The following is a 21,375-nucleotide window of genomic DNA, read 5'->3' as shown; positions in this document are numbered from 1 at the left end:
TTTTTGGACTGATGAAATGAGAGTGACTCTTGATGGGCCAGATGGATGGGCCCGAGGCTGGATCAGTAAAGGGCAGAGAGCTCCACTCCGACTCAGACACCAGCAAGGTGAAGGTGAGGTACTGGTATAGGCTGGTATCATCAAAGATGAACTTGTGCGACCTTTTCGGGTTGAGGGTGGAGTGAAGCTCAACTCCCAGACCTACTGCCAGTTTCTGGAAGAAACGCAGTGGTACAGGAATAAGTTGGTATCATTCAAGAAAACATGATTTTCATGCAGGACAATGCTCCATCACATGCATTCAAATACTCCACAGCGTGGCTGGCCAGAAAAGGTCTAAAAGAAGAAAAAACAATGACATGGCCCCCTTGTTCACCTGATCTGAACCCCATAGAGAATCTGTGGTCCCTCATAAAATGAGATCTACAGGGAGAGAAAACAGTACACCTCTCTGAACAGTGTCTGGGAGGGTATGGTGGCTGCTGCACACAATGTTGATCGTAAGCAGATCAAGAAACTGACAGAATCTATGGATTAATGGCTTTTGAGAGTCAACTTAAGAAAGGTGGCTATATTGATCACTGATTTGTTTTTGGTTTTGATTTGAATGTCAGAAATGTTTATTTCTAAATTTTGAGTTGTTATATTGGTTTACCTGGTGAAAATAAACAAGTGAGATGGGTATATATTTGTTTTTTATTAAGTTGCCTATTTATTTTGCTCAGTAATAGTTACCTGCACAAACAGATATCCTCCTAAGATATCCAAATCTAAAAAAAAAACACTTCAACTTCCAAAAATACTAAGCTTTGATATTTATCAAAGTCTTTATGAGTCTTTTGGGTTTATTGAGAACATAGTTGTTGTTCAATAATAAAAAGAATCCTCTCAAATACAACTTATAATTCTGCACACACTGTATAAGAGGGACAATTAAGCTTTACTTTGTATCATAACAAGGCCATTCCTTATACTTCTGACTCTTATCATTTAGAAATCATACTGAGAAAATGTCCTTAATTATTTTATTGGTTTAGGTGTATTATGTGACACTTTTTCGTTAGTATGAGAAATTAAGGCACGATTACAAAATAATCCAATCCAATAAATGGACTGTGTTTGTGACCTTACAGAAAAAGCAAGTTCAAAATGGACTGTGTTTGTGACATAACAGAAACCATGAATTTACAATAGTCTGTGTTCGTGACATCACAGAAACAGTGAATAAAAAATGTACTGTATTTGTGACATGACAAACACAATAAATGTACAATAGATTGTGTTTGTGACATCACAGAAACAATAAATTCAAAATACACTGTGATAGAGACAGACACAATAAATGTAAGAAAGATTGTGCTCTTGGCATCAAAAAGTGCTACATAGTGTATAAACTGTGTTTGTGACTTCACAGAAACAGTACATTTAAAATAGACAGTGTTTGTGACATCAGAGACACAATACATTTCAAATGAATGTGTTTGTGACATCAAAAGAACAGTGCAATTAAAACAGACTGTCTTTTTGACATCACAGGAACAGTGCATTTAAAATCGTCTGTGTTTGTGACATCACAGGAATGTAAAATATAAAAAATATAGTCATTGGTCCCACCCCTGCTAGGTGTAACCCAGCCCTTTTACAATAACCACACCTTTTTGAATAGAGCTGAATAACGTTTTAAAAAACGAGTTCTGTGGGGATATAAAATTTTGACAATATAAGCAGAGGTTACACTAGCTGTTACATTTAAATAATGGAGGTAGAATTACAGTAAATTGGAAAACGTGATTGAAAGTTGTCTTTTTTGCCATTGAAACCTTTGGGGATGGGTGGGGTTACACAGCCTTCTGAAACCGAACAGCAGGGGGCACCCGACCTGTGGTGGCTTCACTTTTGAGAGATGATGCTCTGTCCAGCTATACACAGTTTATGTTTTACACTGTGCAACCGCCTGACATTGCTAGTGTGCCAGTGGGGTTAGCTTAGCATGCTAGTGGGGGTTAGCTTAGCACCCCAGCTGCGCTTGGTACTCCGGCTAACGCGTTTCATTAACCGCTAATTCGGCGAACCCGCTAGGCTAACGGTAGCGTCACCCAGTCAGGTCTTATTTTAAATTGGGTACAGGTGAAAACAACATTGTAAAAACAACTTAAAACTGTGTTAAATGCACTAGTTTGAACATGTGCAGCAGTGAGTGGGAATACAGAAAAATATATATATTTTACATTTGTACAGTGCCTACTCTGTCTGACATGTTTCAGATCTGAGGGTTGAAACTCTGAGCTGGTGAAATGCATCATGGGATTGCCTTCGCAGTGAAGGATGCATCTCATGCTGTAATAAAAATGAGAGCGCAGGTGTAGTTTTAAAAGGAGTCATACAGTTTGATAAACAGTGAGTGGTTATATCTGAAACAGAGAGCTGAGCGGGGTGCAGTGCGCTGGTTCTGCCTCGCGGTGGCGCCGCTGTCTGTGTTCTGAGTTCTTCTCCTCAGAGCTGTTGCAGAGCGGCGCTTCTCTCCCTCCAGCAGAAACTTCACCAGCAGCTCCTCTACCCCACCACAACTCCAGACCTGCTGAACTCACCGCGCTCTCCTCCAGCTCTCACTGACCCACCCGCCGCTCCCGCCGCCCGGACTCTCTCTCTGGGGTAAGTCCCGCTGAGCCTCGGTCCAGCCCGGCTTCACACTGCTGTAGTTCTGAGAACCGACTGTGTTACACGTTCAGGAGGCGTGAAGTCAGGGCGCGAGCTGGAGTGGCGCATTTACTTTTCCTCTGCTCACCTGTACACACACACACACACACACACAGACACAGTTTCAAAAGTGGTGTGTAGTGGTGGTACTTTTTGGAAGTCGCGCGTTTCTTCAGGCTCCTACTTTGTTTGTTTGTTTTTGGTTGTGTTGAGCACATTTAAACTAACAGTCTGATGAATATAAACACAGTTTCAGCTCCTCCGGTTTATGCATGCAGCTGTTTTCTTCTCATTGCTTATTTATTTGCCATTTTTAGTCATTTAGCTGGCTAACAGTATTTAACCGAACACGTGTTTTGTCTGTTTTCTGTGTGTTTTCTCACAGTTTTTCCACAGAACTGTAAAAATACCCAGTCCTGTATTGATTCCTTGTTGTACAGTACAGGTGGTAGGCCTATTATCTAACACAGGCTATTCTATCCCAGAATAATACATTGTGCAAGTTTTGTTGTTGTTCACACAGTATTAAACACTCTAATCCATTTAGAACTGGTGGTTTGTTTAAAGAGAGAACAGAGAGACACATAAACAGTCATTTAATGGCGTGTAAAACCTGGAATAAGAGTGGAAATTAAAGATTAGGTAAATCTTTTTTATATATTTAAGAATGTGTGAATGTTACGGTTTCTACATGTCCTTATGTAATGTTTATTTTTTTAGCATTTGGTTTTTAAGCAGGTGTATAAATGCATTCTCGACAAATATAATGTATCGTTACGTTTTTGTTTTTTAAACACAATGCAAAGAATAAACTAACAGAATTAATTACAGAGAATAGCTCACAAATGATAAACACACCTATTAACACCCCTCCCAAAACCCACCCACCTCCCCAGGACCCCCAGTCCGAATAAGTTAAAACTTATTTAAGAAAATGATTTAATCTGATGACACACTGCAATTGTTTTTTGTACTTTCCAAGTATTGTAGAAGGGGATGCCAGATTTTATTAAACTGCCCAAATCTATATATTTTTTAAACTGTACCTTACTAGATGGGACATATTTGGTATAAAAAAGAGGGTATATGACAATAGCTGCTGTTTGGATGTTCAAAGTGTTAATTTAGAAAGCCCCATAACTGTCAATATTAGTCTGGGCTGTAATACCTTGTCTAAGACTAAGTCTATTTCAACCCAAAATTTGTTAGAATGGTACAGAGGATAAGTCTTTGTAAAGGCGTAGCCTCTTCAAATTGACATTTATCACAAATAGGGGACATCTCTGAATAATGTAATTAGATTTTGAATAATGTAACCTATGCTAAATCCTAAATTGTACTCACTGAGCAAGTATGATTACTTTGTATATTGAAGTTTGTATATAATGTGTATGAACATGTACAGTTATTGTTGCCATACAGTAGTGAGCTTTAGTTCTCATTTTTATCAGTATTGATGGATATGTGCTCAGTATTTAAAGCATTATATTTAGTCAAATACTGATATAACTGTGATGCCATAAACAAGTGTACACTATGAGCACTAGCTTACACTCTGTGCAAAAGCCTGTTGTGATGCTCATTGCTGTCTTACACCTTCCAACATTATATTGTCATACCTTCTGCCTGTGTTGTTTAAATACCAGTAGAGCTTATGAATATATCTATGCCATTGACATGGTGGTCTCAAAATGAGTGAGTATTTCTGACTGAAATCAACCCACACATACATCAACCATCAGATGTTCATTGCCACCTTGGCAATGAATCGTCACAGGTGTTGTTCCCCAATGTGTGTACACCCCCGCTTGTTACACACACATGAACATTCAGCAGTGCACAAACCCATAGCGTGTGCCTGTTGGTACCCAATCAAACTTTTACATCAACAGTGAACAGAATAAATGAGCGTAAAGAAGTGCTAGACATCTCCAGGTAGCTGGAGATTTCTGTGTTTTTTTAATCACTGCACAGGTTTACTACAGGAAGAAAAAGAGCAATGAATGATTGATTGAAGTGCAATTTATTTGAAGCAGACAAACAACATTTAATGGGTAAACAGATGGCCATCTCTTTATAGCCTCCACAGAAATTTGGGTTAAGATATTCAAGCCATAAATGATATTTTGTTCACAAAAAGCATCACTTTTAGCATTTCATTCAGTGTACATTTGTAGAAACAGCTCCTTTTTACAGAAGAAATACTGTATACTGTGCGTGTGCATTGTAAAAGTGTTTATGATACCAGAAATCTGTTCATAATGTATTTATATTAAGGATATTTCAGAAGTAGGGCTGGGTAATATATTTTAAATATTGATGTTTTGCAAAGCATTTTATACAATATATGAAAAATGACTATACTGTAATATCATGCCTGCTACACATACCACACAGGTGGTTCGTGTGGAAATGTATAGTATGATCTAGTGCAGTTTACTGAATCATCACTAATTAATACTTACTTGGCTACATAGTCAGCTATTTTTTTAACCATATTGTGACAGTAATTTTGCTTAGCCTACCTCAGGACTCCTAATCATTTCCTCGAATGAACTGCAAAACCTTTCACATGATTGAAACCATAAATGTCATTAAGGGAATAAAGGAAAATTGTAGGGCTCCATCTTTGAAGGATTGGTCAGTATCTTGGTCATGATTGGCCCAGCCCTCTACCAGCCATGAAGTTTCCATTGTGATGTAACTAAAACTGCTAAAAAGTGTTATGAGACAAAAAAAACAGGGTTATGGGGAGGGCTCAGTTAGCTGACTGTAACACAGGCCCCTGGAAGTGTGCTGTGAAATGGGTATGACCTGTGGACAAGCAGCCAAATGATGTGCCTAAAGCCTCAGCAGTGTTTTACATGAACAGTGTGCATGATTTTGTTGACCAATTATATTCAGTGAAAAAACTGAATTGACTGAGTTGACTTATTGTGTTTCGGTGACCCAGAAAATAGCTTGGAACCGGAATACAAAGTAGCTGTGACAGCTTGGGTTGCAGATGGTAGATATGAAGTGTGTGTGTGTGTGCGCGTGTGTGCGTGTGTTTGTGTGTGTGTGTGTGTGTGTAAGTGTGTAAGAGAGAGAGAGAATTGGGAGGGTGGGATTTCTGGAAGCTGGCCTTGTTTTATCTTTGATCTTTGGTCTTTTTGCCACTTCATTCTCCCATTACTGCTGGTACCTTTTCCCTCCCAGCACGCAACTCTTCTCCAGCTGGCCTGAGCAGAGGATCTCCCACAGCAGGGTTCTCCTTCTCTCTCTCCGTCTGTCCTCCACACTCCAGGATTTATTCCCTCCCTCTGAAACCGCTCTTCTTTGAAATGTGGAACAGCGGGGATAGACGTTCCCCCAGGCTGTTTTTCACCCATGACTTTTTCTTTTCCTTTGAATCCGGAAGAAATATGGCACATTTTATGCTGTTATATGTGGCTTTTCAGAATCATAGCATTCAGTTAACCCCTCTGATCTTTGTCACCTTGCAAATGATAGAGATCACAATTTCACAAAAAGCGTTGTAGTCAAAACTGTCTGAATGTTAGAGAGTGATCGTCACTTTGCTGTTTTATACTTAATATTAGGGACAGGAATCACAGGGAATCTCATAATATTTTTACAATTTGTTGCCCCCAATGGCAATAATGACAATACAATAAATACTGTGATTCTGCGATACTCTCTACTGTACTTTCACACTGTTACTGAAGAGGATCAAATAATTCTACATAAGTCATTACCAGAAATGATGGATCATTGGTGTCAGTTTCGCTAAATTTGTTAACCAATCTTCTTTTCTTCAGGTTTACTCTATTCATTTGATTAGTGCCACCGTGTGGAGTAATAAAGCAGTAACTTTAGTAAGTCAAAATGGGGGGTGGGTCTTCGGAACTTTAGAGCACCAGTGTTTAATAAAAATCTAAATTTTGCTTTAATGATTTGATTGTGTTCAGCCACAACACAATCTGCATGTGAAGTTATGTACAGATGAGAACTGGAAGGCATAATATTAAAAAAGACAGTGAGCTCTAGTGGATTTAAGCCTATTTTCTCTGATTGGTACAGGTGGGACAGTGAGTTTAATTTAAGTTAAGAACCTTCTTCTATACGATATAGCGACTCACAGCGTTCTCTACCACAAGATGCCAAGGTGCATGAAAACTGTGATTAAAAACCAGGGTTATTCCACCAAATATTGATTTCCGAACTCTTAAAACGTTATGAATACGAACATGTTTTCTTTGTATTATTTGAGTTCTGAAAGCTCAGCATCTTTTTTGTTATTTCAGCAATTTCTCATTTTCTGCAAATAAATGCTTGAAATTACATTTTTATTTGAAATTTGGGAGAAATGTTGCCTGTAGTTTATAGAATAAAACAACAATGTTTATTTTACTCAAACATAAACCTATAAATAGCAAAATCAGAGAAACTAATTCAGAAACTGAAGTGGTCTCTTATTTTTTTTTTCCAGAGCTATACTTGTATCAAATGATTTTGAAAGCATAATGATAGAGGTCACTTTATTTATTAGTTTTCAGTGTTTTTGGCTGCTGGAGACTTTGTTAGAACTTTTTCCATTAAGTACTTTACCATGGTCCAAATTGGTTCAGGAGGTCTGGTAAGGTCTTGTAAAGTGTTCCCAGTTAGCAGTAGTTAGTACCTACAGCTTTTGAACCACTGACATCATAATGTCAGTCCAAAGATTAATTGATTCAGTGATTTGTGGAAACTCCACCACACAGCTTACAGGATGCTGCTGGCATAGTGGTGCCAGATACCACAGGACCTGTTTAGAGATCATTATAGGTGCAGAGTCAATGCTGATATGAGCGGTCAGAGCTGTTTGGGTGGCACAGTGGGGACCTGCACAATGTTTGACAGGTGATTTTGGCAAATCAGTGTATTTTTCAGAATTATTCTGAGATCTGAAGAGCTACAATTATTCTGTTTTCTCAGTTTGGCTCAGCTCTATTCTGTGTGAGGCTTGCTTACCATATGTGCAGTCATATGCCTTAGATCTTCCGGAAAGATTGAAAGCAGACAGAATGTAACAATCTGTGCAGGCCTGTGTAGTTATTTCCTCCAGGTGAGCTTAGACTCTGGATGAGAGGCGTATGCACGTAACTCTGTGAATTGAGAAATGATAAATCTGGTTCCACCTGGTTCCCAATATCAAACCTCACTCCAATTTTCGTACACCTGATCTTTCCATGAACATGCAGGCCTGTTGTAGAGCTTTAGGGTTGGGAATACAGATTTCCATCAGTAATGTTGTTTTTCTTTGATCATGCTGTAAACAATTTCCGCGGTATTTTTTTAGATTCTGTCCACTTTAACGTCAATCATTTTAAAAGGTTACTGCAACACATCTGCCAAAATCAAAATTATACCACAGTTAGTTCCAACCCTGCAATGTGATTGGCTGACATGCGTTCTATGAGTGCCATTATCAGCCGGTAATGTAACCGAAGCTCTCCATGTATTACTCTGCCACATAAAGGTAACCTAGCAACGATGCAGTGCCTACAAACCAAACAGCGCAGCTACAAACAGAGGAGCAATGAAACTATTTTAACTCAGAGTTTTTATAACCAAACAGATCATATTTTCTCGTCAAAATCTTTTAATAAACCGAGATAATGGAACGGTGGTATAATCCCAATAATACACCTGATGGGCTACCACCGCAGCACAGCAGTGCCAATATTACATGTTATAGCACAATCCTCGAGTGTATTATTGCTTAATTATAATATGGACGTTGTTTTTTGAAATGGCCAAAACTTTGTAAATGGAATGTCCCATCTAGGGCTGAGGGGAAATATTGAGATAATATTATCGATATATTTCAATACAAGATATAAGATGAGACAATATTGTTTATATCGATATAGACAGTATTGTGTTCCAGTTAGCGCAGAAAGTCGTCCGTGTCTCTGGACAGCTTCACTTCACCCTGTCTCTCTCGGTCACTGAACACCCCCACCCCCCAAAGCTTCACCCACCGCTTCACCCTGCAGGCAGCGAGAGCACAGAGACGGATAAACGCGTAAGAGAAGTTTTAGAAGAAGAGCTGCTTAGTAAAAATGTGTGGGTTTCAGCGGAACACAGACAGTTCAGAACCTAAGGTCATAATGCTGATAAACTAAACCACTCAACTAAACACCGATCTTTACAGCAGACACACCCACTTTTACCTGAACTGACCAATCAGCTCCTTTACACAGTATAAAAATAGACCTGACACCGTTTCAGCTCAGATTTATAGAAAATTTCAACATAAAACTCAAACTGCAATTTTTATTTATTTACTTTTTCTTAAGCACTTTAAATGCACTTTTCCCAAAAAAATTATGTATCCCTTGTTTTTAGGCTTCTTTAAGTGGAAAAAAAACATGTAATTTAAAGAATCTGTTGTAAATAATTAATTAGTGTAATTTAAATTGCCTTTCAGTTGTTGATTATATAAAATGCTGCTAGAACTATTAGACCACTGTAATATACATGATATAGTACTGAATGGTTCGTAGAAGTGTATTTTTGTTATTACTTTATGGGATAAAAAAAACGAGATCTATTGTATATCACCATTCAGAAAAAATATCAAAATATTAGTTTTAATCCATATTGCCCAGCCCTAATCAAACCTCACTCAAGCATAATTTACATCACCTTACCATAAACAAGCTGGCAAGTGCTCAGCCTCATTCATAAGATAGCACCTCACAATTTAAACAGGTGTGGGCATTCCCATGCTGTCCCTTGTTGAAAATACTGCAATCACATGACTTCGGTCATGTCAGTGTATATTCTGACTTTTATTCTGTATGCGTGTCAAACATTTATAAAAAAGTGCCAAAAATTTAAAACAAATTAAACACTTTTAAACGCTTGGGGTCACGCCTAGACGCCGTTCCACTGTCCTGAGATCAGCCTCTCCTGATTACTGAGACTCTGCCCTCATTCAGCTGGTGCTAATTATGGTTGTGTGTGAGAATATATACTGGGAATCTAGCTCTGCTTCCCTGCGAGATATTGCTACTCTGTCATTATTGAGTGTTATTTACCCTGTGTTTGTTTTTTCCTGATTTTTGACTCCTTGCCTGTTTTTTTTGACTCTTTGCTATTAAAGATTCTCTGCATTTGCACCCCGTTACCTGGTCTGAGTAATTAATACTGAACTACTTATTTTAAAACCAGTATTTCTGCAAGTTCAAACAGCAACTCTTAGAAACCAGTTTACCACTTAAGATAATCTTTTTGAACAATATCATGTAGAAATTATGTAGTTATTGTGTAGATAGTAATTGTTAAATAATAAATATAGGATATTATATTATATAGGATTTCAAATTTATGCAATTACCATGTATATGATATGGCTTCCGTTCAGAAGAGAGCCCCTGAGGGATTAAGGGAGAATTAACCCAGTTCACATGAGGGTATCATTCCTCAGTAATCTCTCCATTTAGCAGTCAATGGCTTTTATTTGCGAGACGACTGGGGTTTTCCTGTTCCGGACTGATGCACATGCTCAAGGAGGTGCGTACCCACAGTCAAAACAACACCAATTACACCTGGCAGAAGTGTGTGTGTGTGTGTGTGTGTGTGTGTGTGTGTCACTGGGTAGGACAGAGGACCGTTGCTGTGGTGTAGGACAAACAGAACACTGCTGGTCAGTTTTCTGTCTGGATGAATCAGATGCTCAAGACTCAGTGGGAGCAGTGGATGGTTCATGTTACAGATCTCTCCAGGGCAAAGGCCGTACTGAGACCACAATACTAGAACACAACAAACACTCACTTACACACACACACACACCTACTGCAGAAACGAATCGTTTCTAGATTAAACTTTAGCACTCATTCACACATTAGCAGGTTTCTGTTAATGATGTGGCTTCTGGTTGTAAGTTTTATGAAAGGGAAACTGAGATACAGTTCAGGTCCAAGTATTGTAAAAACTAGGCAGCTAAGTCTGTTGGTTAGGTGGCATATTTGTACAGCTTTAGGATTGGGTCTTCATAAAACACAATTTCACCTGTAATTTTTGTTTCTGTCCACTTTGATATCTTTTTTTTTTAAAAGGCTTTTGCAACATGTCTGCCAAGATCAAAATAATAATGTGGACATTGCTTCTTAAAAGGCCTGCAATCTTGGTTCATTCCAATTGTGCACCCCTTGCATACTATGTGATATTTGCAAATAACCATGATTTAAACTGATTGATAAAATGTCTTGTTGTGCCAGCTTCTATACCAATATCATGATTGCAATCACCTGTTGACTTCAGCTGTTTAAAAGCACATAAGTATTTTTTCCCCTAAGTTTGCACTAAATTACCCATTGCAACTTTTTTTTTGGAAAGTGTTGTAAACTTTCAAATTTAGAAAAGGATTGTGGTAGGCCCCTGGGGTTAGGGGCGTGACCACTGTGACCCGGAAGGAGGAAGCTCACAGAGAACACAGACACGGGGAGTAAATGAACTCAAACGTACCTTTATTTTAAATGCCCTCCACCACACCCAAAAACAACTCAAAACATAATGCTAGCCCAGTGGGGCTCTATAGTTCAGTAGTTTCTTTAGTTTCTTTTGTTTTAGCGTCCGCGCAGCCTCAGCCCTCAGCTCCCCAGTCAAAGTCCTCCCCCAAATGATGACGGAGGCTGAGTATATATGCCTGTCTCAACTGGCGGCTCAATCAGCCCTCATGCGGGCCAGCTGAGACAGGCATGGCTTTGCGCTCTGGCGTGGGGCGGACCCACAACTCCCCCGCCTCCTCACGCCACAGGATGTATATAGATAATAAAATAATTTAGTTTATCAGACAAAACATTTACATATATATTTATATACTCTCTGCAATTACATGAAAATCAAAGAGAATGTAAGAGGTTTTTTTTTGTATTTTCCATACTTGCCCAGCTTTTTCTGATCTGGGTTTTTATGTAGGTAATATGAGCGAAACAGTTTTAACGGTAGAGATGTACACATGCTAAAAAAAATTACTTTTATTTCTCTTGTCTGAGGTCTAACTCATCAGACCATTCATCATTTTCCTGTAATGGAGTCCTCCCTTCCCTCCCGGACTCTCTCTGAGTTTTTTCCTGTTGGATCTCGTCCTGCTTTTTTTTTTCTTCTTTTTTTTTTGTAGAGAATCCCATGAATTCTGATGCCTACTTCCGCAGATTCCCTCCCCACCCCTTTACTGGAATGCCGAGCTTAGGGTGTAAATAAGTAATTGGATATCTGGCAGGCGCAGATCAGGGAGACAACTGCATTCACACACCGCCGTAAAGCGTTTCGGTTACTTTTCGGTTATACAACCTGACCTGCTTCAAGCAGCCAACACTTTGGCTGGACCTTTTCCTGTCCTGTTTCTGTTTGTGGGTCTCTGCTATTCCAGGAATGGAATAGTTTTGTAAATATTTAAGCTTTGAACCAGTCTGTGTTTAAACCACAATGAGACTATTATTGATGTAGTTATTAAAAAAAGGAAAACGTTTTATGTTGTCTGTGTTTTATAAGAGGTGAGCTTTGTTCATTAGCTTAAATATAATGTAACCATGTATTTTTTCATATGTAGCATGTAGGGATGTCCCAAACAGATGTTTTGGCCCCTGTTTATGGTCCAAGTACCTTAATATGAACTGTCATCCGATACTACTGATCCAATCTGGTCTGTGTGATTCTGCCACCAAACAAATCCTAACATAAGCAGAAACTGCGATATGACTGTCACTATTTGGCAACCAAAAAAAAATATTCAGTGCATCCCTAACACAAAACAAACACATAGTCTTGCTAAAACCATTTCTGAGTCCTGTTGACTATTGTAAATACTTTCGCCCCATTACTGTCAGCTCATATCCTCCATATTTGCTCATGTTTCATTTAATGCATGATGTTGAAAGCACTGTAGAGCAGCTGTCAGGCATGTCGAGCACACCTGTGATCTTCCTGTTCCTGAACGCTGCTTTCCTACAGCCTGAACTGAAAAATGAAGCTTTCACTCAGCTGTCACCCATCTCACATCCTGCCATGTATGTGTGTGTGAGTGTGTGGATTTGGCGCCACATCTGCCAAATAAAGAGATTTAGATAAATGGTGTCTTTAATGTGAAATGGTAAAAATGTGAGGAAGGGTAGAGAATGGGTACAGGGTGAGTGAGTGTGTTAGTGCGTGAGTGCATCTGTTTGTGCGTTCATTTCCTGTTCCTTACAAATATCATACATGTTTAGCTGATGGACTACATCTGGGTTTAGTTATAAGTAGGGGTGGGCGATATGGCTCTTAAATAATATCACGATATTTCAGGGTATTTTTGCGATAACGCTATACTTGGCGATATAGGAAAACTAAATTAATTCATTCATTTCAGGAATATAGTAAAATAGTATAACAGTATAATCATAATGTGGCAAAATAAATAATATAGCATAAAATAATATAATGCAGCAAATAATACTGCAGAATATTTAGTGCATGCATATAAACTGCAAACTAAAACAATTATACAATAAATACACCTAAAGCGTCACAGTAAATAATAGACTACTTTTAAGACAGAACAGCCCTATTATCATGATATGGATTTTTAATATCATGATATTTCTGTGTCACAATATATTGTATACGATATAATATTGCCCACCCCTAGTTATAAGTTATGTCAGTTTTTTTTTTCAAATTATTTCTTAAATATAACATTACAAGTTTAAAATAAATGTAAAATGACATTCTTCTATATTTTTTTTTCGAATTTTTAAGCCCCTAAAATTAGCATCAGTATTACCAAGTGCAATGATTATTATTATTATTATTATTATTATTATATATTTTTGAGATTAAGCCATAATGCATCCAGCTACTGACTCATAGCAGGATGTTATTTAAGCACCTCGATTGCTCATTTCAGGTATGGATCAGCTGCCCTAAGCAAGAGAGAAATCTATAGAATGGCACAAAGCAGCTATAACGATCAGCTTTCTTTAAAAGAAAGAAAGTCAGTTCTTTAGCCACCAGGTGTAATATGAAGACTCCTCTCGCTGGATGATTCACTTTCTGGACTGTGCCACTGTTCTTTGAAGACGGGTTGTCAAAAAAACCACAGGTGTCTTCTCTAATTTCATTTTCCTATAAAAAGCATTTGACAATGTCGGTGGGATCTATTATTCTGTGATTTTAAGTGTTTATAAATGATTGGGCTTCTGAAATTCAGTTTTATTGTTTTATTGTGCATCGATATGGATTGCTTTTTCTATATTATAATGCAGTCCTAGACAAACACCTGAGAAATATCTGCCACAGTGGTACACTCCTTTAGTTTAAGCACTCTGAGACTTTACTAGGCTTTATAAATCTGTCTTTTGATGACAGCACTGTTTCTGTCAGATGTCAAAAAAGTGGAAACTAGTACATCTGTTCTTGTAGCAGTGATCTGTCTATGTCACTAAAAGTGCTGGAGGTCATAATTCCTATCTGATAATCCACATGAGAATATCATCATGCACCTGTGGACTGAGGGGTTCCAGAACAGGGGATGCTACTGTTATATTATATTTTCATACCCACTGGGTATTTTGCAAGGACTTGTCTGCCAAATATGATGAAAAGGGCAATGACATCACATCCTGCAGTAACATGAGCAGCAGAGCTTATTGAAAAGTGCAGTAGAAAATCAGTGCCATGACCGATCATGATACTGATATCATGATATCATGAGATAAATGTACTGTAGGTTTCATTGGAAGAGAGTACGTGGTGCAGAACCATGCAGGTGTTTTTGAAGTTAGTAATCAGTAATATTTGGTGGCATGCACATTTTGCAAATTTTTTATCTTTAGATGACTTTTTTTTATTAGAAGGATGTCTATGCAGGTTAGGGTTGTCACAATACCAGACTTTTGACTTCGATATTGATACCAACTAGAGACCGACCGATATGGGTTTTTCTAAGGCCGATGCCGATACCGATCATTAGTGGTCAGAGTCAGCCGATGGCCGATGTGACCTGCCGATTTTTAGGGCCGATATGCTATCGTATTATATTTATTTGGCATGCTTAAAATCATACTAGTAAGAGGAGGCACAACAGTTGTAAACTTCACACAATTTATTGAAAATAAGGTTAGCATTTTATAGTGACTTTAATGTTACTATATCACTATATGTTAATAAAAAAAATATTAATTTTATTTAGATTGTATTATCCATAACATTTTATTTTATTCATTATATAACATATGTTCTATATACACTATATATTCATGTTTATAGTAGAAATATTATGTTGGCTATTATATAAAATTTACTGTAGGGGCCTACTAATTAACAAATGTATGACTTGTTGCAGTCTGTTAGTCTATTAATTATTCATTTTAATATGTTTAACAGAGTGCAAGAAGACTTCCATAATGTGACAACTTTAGATAGTTACTCCAAAACGGCAAAGGTCATTTCTTCTTCAACTCCATGCAGTTGAAAACGAATGGACATGGGAGGACAATGTTATAAAATGTTCACATTAGGGCTGCAGCTATTATTTTACAAAAATGGGTGACGTTTAAATTAAGAATAAAATTATAAATAATGCAAAAACAGACAGGTGCTGTAATTTAAATATAGCTTTATCTGTTTTTTTTTTCTTCTTCAAATGAGCTCCTTAGCCAGAGAAACGCGTCTCATCAGCTGTACTGGAGGTTCGGTGCGTGAGCGGAAAATGAGTTGAGAAAGCTGAAGAGCGCGGACTTTATAGGTTCAGGATAAAATGAGCTTTTATCAGAAAAGTCTGGAGGGGGTTCTAAAGTAGAACCCGACAAAACAGAAAATTCTGCTCATCGTTTCATTTAATATCTAACAGCGCAAACCGCTTTAAACGGGTGAGTTTTACAGCAGAACAGCAGGAGGCGGCATGATTTAATGTCTGTTTGTAGTGAAGGAAAAAGAGATGTTTTATTTTAACTCCATTATTTTAGAAACTATTTGTTTTATTAATTCGTTTACAATAAAGCTTATTTATATACAGTGTTGGGAGTAACGGCGTTAAAACTAACGGCGTTACTAACGCCGTTACTTTTTTTCAGTAACGAGTAATCTAACTAATTACTATGACTGTAACTATAACGCCGTTACCATTTCCGACACCCCGTTACTGCACGTTACTTTAGCAGCTCTATGAACTTTTTTTTTTATTTCGCTTTGCCCTGGTTAACCCCTCCTCTGTCCGGTGAACTTGAGCTTCTGGCCGCTGTGCCTGTGGTTTGGCGTGGTGAAGTGAGGCACAATTGTGACGATTTGCGTGCTCTAATCAATTCAGTGATTGCCGTGGACAACCCAAGTTCCGAATTAAGGACGTTAAGCTCTTTTTAGCTGCTCCGGTTTTTGTGGTGCTGCTGCTTTCTATTTTAGAGCTTAGATTCTCTGCCCGAATCCCACCTGACCTGAGGACCGACCCGAAATCAGGCTCCTATTTTTAGTTTATATAAAGCTCTGGTGTGATAATTACAATGTTGCTAAGTAACCAATTATTATTGTTCACTAAAGCGAACGAAATAGCGAAAACTGAAAGTGAAAAACATTTGTGTTAACTGAATCTAATAAAAACGGTAATTAAAAGGAAAAACATAACTATCTCGAACTGTATTTTGTGTTTATAAAACTAACTAAAACGAACTGAAATTACTGATAGAATACCCTCATTTTTGTGTTTAATTTATTTATAAGCGCTGTTGTACAGCGGAGTTGTACAGCGGGAGTTGTTGTGCCGAGCGCGCGGCACTCGTGGTCCGTTAGTTCTTGTGTAAAGCGCTCGCGCTAGCAAGCCCACCCTAAAATGAACAGAAAAAATAAAAACAAAATAAAATTAAACTATAATAAAAATGAAAACTGTAATCACGTAGCTCTGGGCGCACGTGAACGCCTCCGCGTTTGACTTGCAGCATTGTGTGTAGCTGTTCTTAAAAATCATTTAAATTAAATAATAGTTCTATGCTTCTATGTTACAGTGTTAATTAACATAATTCTGATTATATTTCGCTCATTCAATCAGCCCGAAAACAGACAGTTTATGGGGCGGATCGGGTCAGGCTCATAATGACAGTTTATGGTTCGGGCTTGGGCAGAATGTGCACGGGCTCCGGCTGGGTCGGATTTTTTGGGCATGATCTAAGCTCTATTCTCTTTTGGTGAAGCTGTTATATTAATACCATTTTAACGGGCATTAAATTGTTGTTTTTGTCCATTATTTTGTTTTATATATACATATTTCTTTTGAGTGTGGCTTGGTTTGTTAAATTTCATCCCCAGACGCGTTTTTCCGCTTTTTTCAGTATTACAAGTTTTAGTAATTTTCTTTGGTTGTGTGGAGAATTTCGTTTTATTTTTTTGAAATTCGCTAGATTATATTTTTGTCAACATTTTGGGTTTATTTTCGTTTGTTATTTTTTGTTATTTTTCTAATAATAATAGTAAATGCATAATTGATTTCCTTTTTTTGACGGGCAAATAATAAAAAGTAACGCGATAGTTACTTTTACTGGTAACTAATTGCTTTTATAGTGGAGTAACTCCGTTAGTAACTCAGTTACTTTTTTGGAGAAGTAACGAGTAACTATAACTAATTACTTTTTCAAAGTAACGTGCCCAACACTGTTTATATATAAGGAGAAGTACAGTCCTCTAATAATCCTGACTAACCAGTAATTATTATTTCAGCGCAGCTGATGCTGCGAATATCCTTAAACAGTTTTAGTCCTGCCCTTTTTCATTTCGTCTAAAAATAATTTAAATACTGAAAATATCAAGTGTTAATTTGATTTTATTTACTTAGATTTTCGTTTCTGAAGAAGAGATGTCAGTTATTTTATACTAGAGCTTATAGATAGGGCTTGCCTTGCATAGTCAGGGCGCATTCCAAATGCACTCCTGCCATCAACGCTAAGCATAGTTTCGTTTGGAGAGAAATGCTACAACACCGATGCAGTTGAAATTCTATTATTTTTCAGTAAATGAAGCAACATCACAGATTACTAATCATGAGAGAAAATATAGACTTTGGGACACTGGATTGTAAAAATGGATGCCTTACCCGTTGAAAGTCTTGCTCACTCTTGAAACCTTGCGCTGCGTTCCAAGTAGCTGCCCGCAGATGTGCCGGATTAAAATCGGCGCGGCCAAATAAGAAAATCGGCCGATGCCGATTGATAAAAAAATAACAAAAATCGGCCGATTAAATCGGCTGGCCGATCGATCGGTCGGCCTCTAATACCAACTGTAATATCATGATTCTCAATACCAAAACGATACTTAGAAGAAAAAAAAATAATAAATTAAAAAATTGTCATACTTTTTGTCAAACTGCTGTATCAGATAACTAAACTGGGTTTTCTCAACTGTATATACAGACACTTGATCTATGCATATGTATTGAGCTTAGGGGTGTGCCATATCATATCGTACACAATAATATCGCCAACATTTTTGAATATCGTGAATGATATTATACCTTGAAATATCGTGCCATATCACTAACCCCTAATTATCACAGCAGGGTCCTACTTTTTTGCTGAAGCAAAAGAAAAATTCACACATTTCTCATTTACAATTATATATCTACTAGAGACAGATTATATCTGTCCAGTATCACTTATTTTACTTTAATCCTGGACATATGGAGATATTTGGAGTGCATTATTAGTATCATGACAATCTGGATCATTGACTTCTGTTACAAATCTGCTAAAATTCTTGTATTTTTTTATATCTCAGTTAGGGATGTGCTGTATCATATCGTATACAATAATAAAATGTAAGATTTGTTTTGTTGCAGTAGTGTATTTTTTTTTCTTTTTTGTCATATCGCCAATCATTATCGCGATAATACCATGAAATATGGTGATATTATTTTAGGGCCATATCGCCCACCCTTAATTGAGCTACAGCTTTGTTTAGTCTTTGTGATTCTTTGAAAGATTTATAATATTTTCTGTGTCTGACAAGTTGTTGGTATTGGCTCCTTTGCTCTGGAGAGATTTGTAACACTGTTCTTAAACTGGGTTTGTGGTTGGGTTGGGTTGGGTTGGGTGGTTTCCCATCTTTATGAGCGATACAAGCCAAATATGCTTTACTTCTCGAGCCAGTTTTGTCCACAAGTTACAGGCGAGAGAGGACGTGTTTTATCTTAGCCGTTGTCATTCTACACGCGCTGCTGCTCTCTTGCTGCTGGCTTGCGTGTGCGTGTGTCGCTCAACCAAGTCAAATTTCTACACAGGAATTGATTCATTTGTTCAGAATACTAGCTTTACCTTAATCCTGCCACACTAGCTGTGGTGTGAATCATTATCTTATGAAGCCTATGAATCGTGCCTACTAATTTGACTCCTTTGAAGCTGATAACTGGGCTAAAAACAGTATTGAAAGCATCGCACGCTAAAGAACTGAATCGTTTGAGACAACGTAGTATTGAAAAAGCATCAAACATTCGGTGTATCATGCACCTCTAGTGCAGGTGTTGATGTACAGAAGTGCACCACTATGCCAGAGTCTGATAAATATTCTTGATCCAGCAGTGGCTTTAATTTGCTTTTCCAACTTGGTCTTTCAGTCTTTAACTTGACCCCAATAATCCTGTTAACTTATTATTCCTGTTACATAAAAAACAGGGAAAATAGCTTTATAAAAACACTTTATCTACTTCTGGCCTCTGTGGGCATCAGTTATTTTAATATCAAAGTGAAAGTATTAATAAAATATTAATAAAGGTTTGAAATTACATCACCTGGCTTTTTTTTATGATGGCTATAAATCTCAGTTCTTTATTTTGTTTGGCTCCATTTTACCCTGCCTACTCCACTCTGAGCCCCACCTCCACACACTTGTTATCGACCCCCTAAAATGCATTTTTCAAATGTTCTGAGAGAGCAGGAGAGGAGCAGGTGTTGAGGGTGGATATACTATAGTTTTTAATGCAGGCCTTTGCCAGTTGTGCTGGTTGTAAAAGGGAAATGATTAAGTACCCAGTGAAAAGGAAGTCCTGTAGAGAGGTTTTAGTCTCCTGTTGTTTCGTTGTTATTCCCAAACAGCTAAGCCCCTTTGCATGGTCTACAAACTCTCAACTAAAAAAGGGATTAAGCAGTAAATTCTGCAGCCAGAGACGGGAAAGGCAGAAGCTGGACTAGTGAACAGTTTAAACCGTTCTGACGCCGCACCAGGACATGTGAATGTTCTCAGGCAGCTCATTTTCTGGCTCAACTTTCTGTCTCTAACCTCGGCCTGACCCCCTTTTATGATCGTCTACCCACCCAACCCTAAGCATCTCCACACCTTTCAGGCGGACTGACACTCACAGTGATGGAATAGGTGTTAAAAGCAGGCCTGTCTGTGTTGTAGTACTGTGAGATGAATGAGGTTAGCCCCTAGAGGTTTAGAGGTAAAGGCATTTGTCTTTTTGTAGTTCGTTTGTAATGCATGGTTATGTTGTATGTAATGTTTGTAACGTTATGATTCTGCAAAATTATACAATAAGTTCATAGTTACATAGTAAGTTACATCTGTATTATATAAAAATGTTGTACTGGCAGGTTAAAGCTTGAGTTTTATTTCAAAGTAATAAATAATAAAGACAAAAGCATAATGCTACAGTAAAATTCCCAAAAAAATCTTTATCTATTGACAAACACTCATTCCTGCACAGTGTTGGTGGCCCACAAGTCAAATTGAAGTAAACATCGGCTGACAAATTTACCAACAAAAATGTTCTATTACTGTAAATGAAAAGCCCCAACATGCAGGACCCAGCAGGACTCCCTTTGTTAAAAAAGACCCTAAAAGGATTAACATGGAACACAAGTAGAGAGAGCTGTAGTAGTGATCTGAGTAATATATCAGGTTAATCTGCAACTACACAGCCATTAAGCTACCACTTGCAGAGTACATCTGTTGCTTTGGTCATACTGCAAAAAAAAAAAAAAAAATATATATATATATATATATATATATATATATATATATATATTAGCAAGTAAAATGAATAAAAATAAATCTTTTTTTTGTCCTCTGATGAGATTTTTTGTCTGATTATGCATTGTGTATTTTGCTTATTTTAGGAATAATGATCATAATCATAGTCTTATTTAGAATGTTATATGACTAATAATGACTAATAATCTTACCCACCACCTACATAAAATATAAAAATGGAGTAAAAATAGGTTTTAATTGTTTCTTCAGTTCTAAAAACCTGATTTAACACCTAATTCTTTTTTTATTTACTATAAAATTAATACATTTATTTGTACCTTTATTGTTCCTTTATCCTAATATTGTCATTGCTCTTTGGTTTGGCGCCCCTACAGTTTGCACTTTAAAAAGATATGATTGAGAAATAACTGACATTGCAGTTTGTAAGTAATTATAGTGTGTGTAATTTGCTTGGTTATGTATTCTGTGAAAGGGTATCATCAACCCAAGCACCTCATTGCTCTTAATGTTAGTCAGTCCGGCACTAAAGAGGAGTCTGGAGCCGTCTCTGTCTCCAGTGGAGAGAGGGCTTTAGCTCTAAAGTGACAGTCTGCTCTAGCTGCGGCTGCACACACAGCTCATTAATTCAGCAGCATGTCAGGAGCTGCCAGTCAGTCTGTAGATATGCTAATGCCGCCTGGCTGAGACTGGACGAGGACCCGG

The 21,375-nt window shown here is 37.6% G+C and overlaps 1 protein-coding gene across 2 annotated transcripts in view; it reads left to right on the top strand.

Annotated features, from left to right (window-relative positions):
- The first annotated feature begins 2,235 nt into the window (after nucleotides 1–2,235).
- ankrd6b (ankyrin repeat domain 6b) overlaps nucleotides 2,236–21,375 on the top strand; it is an 87,203-nt gene continuing 68,063 nt past the window's right edge. The window contains exon 1 of one of the 2 annotated variants that reach the window (XM_022662356.2): nucleotides 2,236–2,652. The gene's annotated coding sequence lies outside the window, so the exon portion shown is untranslated. The remainder of the gene's footprint in view (nucleotides 2,653–21,375) is intronic. The other variant, XM_022662345.2, reaches the window with a different exon arrangement.

The sequence above is a fragment of the Astyanax mexicanus genome, chromosome 1 (genome assembly GCF_023375975.1).
Source record: "Astyanax mexicanus isolate ESR-SI-001 chromosome 1, AstMex3_surface, whole genome shotgun sequence".
NCBI classification, from domain to species: domain Eukaryota; kingdom Metazoa; phylum Chordata; class Actinopteri; order Characiformes; family Acestrorhamphidae; genus Astyanax; species Astyanax mexicanus.
This window is presented reverse-complemented; position numbering and strand designations above follow the sequence as displayed.